Consider the following 5,325-nt stretch of genomic DNA (forward strand, 5'->3'; position numbering starts at 1 on the left):
TCCTTTGTATGCCTACAAGACCCCCATTCTCAAACAACTCGGGGACAGGAGGAAGCAACATCAATGAATATGGAAGCCAGATTAGCAACAATGGAACAGCTGGTGGGAAAGCTGACTGCTGAGGTGGATACCCTACGAAAAGAGAACGAGTTGCTCAAGGGAAACACCAACGAGCCAAGCACAACACATAATCCAGCAATATTGAGCATGTTGGGTCCAGAAACGCCTGAGGGGAAGGTGACACAGAGGGGGAACATGTAGAACAAGCTGCGTAACCTTAAGAGAAAACATGAGAATATGGCAAAAAAGATGGGCACCTCCTCATCGGTGGACCAACTACTCACCAGCACGTGCCCTACAACGAGGAAGTGATCGTGGTGCCCTTACCACCAAAGTTTTAGGTCCTCTTCATAGAAATGTATGACGAGATCAAAGACCTGTTGGAGCACCTGGAAACCTTCAAGGCACACATGACCCTGCACGGTTTCCTAGGAAAGGTGGCTTGTAGAACCTTCTCACTAACTTTGAAAGGATCAGCAAAAGTGTGGTTTGACCCCTCGCACCTTGGTCCATAGACAATTTCAAGGAGCTGGCCCGACTATTCCTTACGCAATTTATGGCGAGCAGGAGAACAAGTTTCCTTACGGCATACCTCCTCACTATAAAAAAATGGGAGGACAAGAGCTTGAATGTGTACTTGTCTAGGTTCAACAAGGAGTACATGATGACGAACAATCATGACCAGAAGATAACCCTAACAGTGCTTTTGGGAGGATTATGGCCCTGGTCCCAGTTCATAACAGAGATGGCTAAAAGGACCCCCGCCGCATTGTGGGAGTTCATGGATCAGGCTAACAATTTCATCAATACCAATGACACGCTCTGTGCTTTGACCGAGTTGAGGAAGAAATAACTGGGGCGAGTGGACAAAAAAGATAAGGCCCCGGCCAAGGGCCAAGTTCCTAAGAAGGCAGCAAGAAGACTGCATGATGGAAGGAAGGAAGAAGCCCCTCAAAGGGCTTGGGATTTTGGCTTGATCAGTCAAAGCTCGCCATCCAAAAGGATGACCGCCAGCCCACCCAAGATGATGACCAACCAGCTCACCGTTATTGCACCTACCACCAGTCCACCACCCACAACACGGAAGACTACCACTCCTTGAGAGAAGAAAGGGATTGAGCAGACTGGCTAGTGTAGAGGTATCCTCCCACTCATCGGCCAGAGCAAGTGTGGAGGAAGAGGTCCTGGGAGAATCATCAAAAAGGGTGATAGGCTGAGGAGAGCAGAAAGCCTAAGCCAAAGGGAAGCTGGGCAAAGACCCCCATGTGGTGCTCCCAGTCACCATGTCAGGAGGGACCCCCGTTGGGGGAGATCAGGACCATTGCAGGGGGGTTTGTTGGTGTTGGTGTGACCTCGTCCAGGAGAAAGGCACATGCCCGAGAGGCTCGTTACTTAGAAGTGTACTCGGTCGAGTACCGTCCAGGAAAGTACAAGAGGAGCGAGCAGACCCCCATAATCTCCTTCGAAGAAAGGGACGAGGAATGAGTCCTTTACTTGCACGACAACACCCACATGGTAACCATGCTAGTCGCCAACTTTACTATGAGAAGCATCCTTATCGACAACGGTAGCTCAACGGACATCCTCTTTTGGAAAGCATTCACTTAGATGAGGATAGATGCCTCTTAACTCCAATCGGCTTCAATGCCACTCCAGAGCTTCTCTGGGGAGACAATTCAACCAATCAGGACCATCACGCTATCCATCTTGGTAGGTAGCACTCCTTGCATGGCCTCTACCATGGTTGACTTCTTGGTAGTGAGGGCCTGATTATCTTACAACGCCATAATCGGCCTGCCAACCCACAACAGCCTAAAGATGATCATCTCCACCTACCACTTGAAGATAAAGTTCCCAACCTCTCTGGGGGTAGGGGAGATCCAAGTCCTAGCACAGGAATGCTATGTGTAAGAGCTGAAGCCCAAAGCTGGCGACCCATGGCGTGCCCCTTTGCCCTTCGAGAAGGTGAAGCTTGGCATAAGGAGATCAACGGGAGAAGTTAGATATGCGCCTCACATGAAGCCATGACCAGTCTTCATTGATGACTTCCCCTGTCGGGCTAGAGGAGGAATTGGGGGCGCATATCACGAAGAGCAAGGAAAGCAAATCGTTGGGCTCTCGGGAGTCTTGTAAATTTCTAATTTATGTTTGTTTGTTGTATAAACTATATTAATGAAAGCATGAATTTTTCAAAAACAGAATGTGTAAATTATTCGATATCTCTATCAACATATATCTCCACAACAGTATCTCCAATGACTACTTACCTCCCAACAGGACACGAAGGGGATAGATAATGCCTAAGTGTTGCTCTATCCTTCCTGTAGAGGATTGTGGGCCAATCTTCGGCTGCCTGATAATTTACCTTCTTTGTGAGTGTCAACAGGCAGGAGTAGGTCCAATCACAAATTACCTGGTAACTTACCTCCCTCCGGGGCACTAAAGGGTACAATGAGCCTCAAGGCCATCTTCTACCTCTTGAAGGGGAGAGTGGGTTAGACTCATTGGCCGCTCGACAACTTACCCCAACCTCCATCACGACGAAGAGTGGGATCAGCACTAACCTATCCTTCACTTACCTTCACCTGTGATGCCAACAGACGGGGCACCTACAATCACAAACTGCTCGAATAACCTACCTCCTCTCAAGGATCAACAGGCAGATCCACCCCCTAGTTGACCTAGCCTCCCCCAAGAAGGAGAGTGGGCCCTACCTCTCGGTCGCCCAAACGAATTACCACATCCTATCATGGCGAAGTGTAGACTAGCTGCTCAGATATCCAACATTTACCTTTCTTGCGGGATATCAAAGGGATGGGTGTAATGCCTAAGGCTGCTTGAACTTTCCTATGTTGAAGTGCGGACCAGTCCTCAGCTACCCAACAACTTACCTTGCTTGTGAGCATTAATTGGTGGGAGTGTGTCCAGTTCCAAACTACTTGGTAACTTACCTCCCCATGGGGCTCCAAAGGGTGAGATGAGCCTCATGGCCATCTTCTCCCTCCTGCAAGGGAAAGCAGGTCTGGCCCTTTAGCCACCCGACAACTTACCCTGACCTCTGCCACTACAAAGAGTAGGATAAGCTCCAGCCTTACCCTTACTTACCTCCCCTACGATGCCAACGGATGAGAGTGGGCTTAGTCCCAAACCTTCCGAATAACCTACCTCCCTATGAGGGACGATAGGCAGGACCAGCCCTGTGGCTAGCTAACCTCCCCGTGGAGGAGAGCAGGTCTAGCCCCTCGGCTACCCGAACAAACCCAATCCCCATCACAGCAGAGTGCTTACAAGCTCCTTAGCTGTTCAACAGATTACCTCCCTAGGGGATGAAATGGGGGCATGGCTTGAGTCATCCCTACCCCTTCCTTAGCGAAGTGCAAGTTAGTCCTTCGAGTACCCAATGTAACTTTGGAATGTTATCTCTCACAAAGGAATGACTCCAATCTTCACCTCCTCCTTGGCAAAATAGTTCTCAAGTTTGCAAATTTCAAATGCTAACTTGATTAACTATCACAGTTTGGACACGCTGCTCCTACCTACCCTTTAGCGCCCCGGACTAATAGACCAATTCAACCTCAAGGTGGCCCTGCCTACCTCATCATGAAGTGCAGGCTCATTCTCTCGACTGCCCGAAGTAACCTAGGGAGAGTTCTACCTTGTTGAGCTACTCGGGCCCTCTAAGGGATTGAGATTACCTCCCTCGGGGCACAAAAGGGGAGGGCATGGCTTAAGACGTCCCTACCCCTCCCTCGATAAAGTGTGGGTTCAATTCTCGGACTACCTGATGCAACTGCAAGGCGCCATCTCCAATAACAAAATGCCTCAAACCTACACTACGCTCCTCAAACTGATCAAATTAGCAAGTTTCAGATATTATTCACAATAACTAATTTGACTTTCGTAATAGGGATAAGTATCACCTACTTACCTTCACGTTGAGGACCAATAGGTTGATCCAGCCTTAAGGTGGCCCAACCTGCCACACAGCGACATGGGTGATCAGTCCCTTGACTATCCAACATTACTTAAGGAGGATTCAGCCTAAGTGCACTGCTCGACCTCCTCTAGAGGCCTATGTCGAGCCCAGCCCTATGAAGAGGTTAAACAAGCGAAAAAGGTTAGGGACTGCCCAACCTCCCCAGCACTTGAAGGGCCTACTTGGTCGTGTTCTTACACAAACTACACGGTCGCATTCATTTGCATACTGTGCAGAGGAAACCACCTCCAGCCTAACTCCTGCCAAGTGTTAAAGTAACCAACGACAGGACAACGATTGGGGAGACCAAGGGGAAAGGGATGGCTCAAGGCATCCTAGCCTCTCTCCCCATTGAGTGGAAACCCAGTCTCCCCTCGGTGCAACTTAACTTGTTGAGGTTGGAGTGATTTGACTACAAAAAGAAAAAGAGGAGGTTGAGTCTGTTGGCAAGTAGACCATGGCGCCAACAGCTACATCTCTTACCCAACGCTCCGTCCCAAGCATGCAGGATATATATGCAAGATATAAGTGAAAGAAAATAAAGGAAACTAGCTTTTAAAGGGGCCGCCATGGAGAGGCAAGTACCGTGTCCCCATGGACTTGCCTTAGCCCTTGTCTCGTCAGGCCAATTGGTAAATAAGCAAAGAAGGAAAAACAGTAAAGTAAAATATGCGATAGAGTAGTGAAGAAAAATATTTGTTCATTGATGATTAGAGTCTTTAAAACTAGAGGAAGGCAAAAAGGAAAAATTACATCAAAATGTTACAACAAAGGAAATACAAAATCAGGTAGAAGAGGCGTTAAGGTCCTCCTTAGACTTGGCGGGTTCAATCTCTAACGTGTCAAGATCTGCTTCAGGCACGACGGAGACAACCTCAGGAACCTTAAGGCCCGCTTCAGGCATTACGGGCTTAACTCTTGGAGCATTAGGGCCTGCTCCTGCCCCCTCAAGATTGGCCACAGGAGCCTTAGAGTAGGGAGACAAGGCATCGAGTATTTTGTCTCGGCCTAACTTACAACCATGCTCAAGGGCATCAGGATCGAGAGGAAGCTTGAGGATTCAATATGACATAATCAAGAATCTTCTTGAGGCCTTCGATGTACCCATACACCCAAGCTTGGTTGCAGACCAAGAGAGTCCGTCCTAACTGCCCATTTAGGGGGGAAACGACCTTCTGCACATGGGACAATCGCTTCGCAAGTCAGTAAGAACCATGTCCTGGGCAGCTACCCTTTGTTGGGTTTTCTTTAGTTCCTTCGAAGCCTTCTCGACTCTCCTCTTCTCTTGG

This window comes from Carya illinoinensis, chromosome 6, assembly GCF_018687715.1.
Source record: "Carya illinoinensis cultivar Pawnee chromosome 6, C.illinoinensisPawnee_v1, whole genome shotgun sequence".
In the NCBI taxonomy this organism is placed as follows: Eukaryota; Viridiplantae; Streptophyta; class Magnoliopsida; order Fagales; family Juglandaceae; genus Carya; species Carya illinoinensis.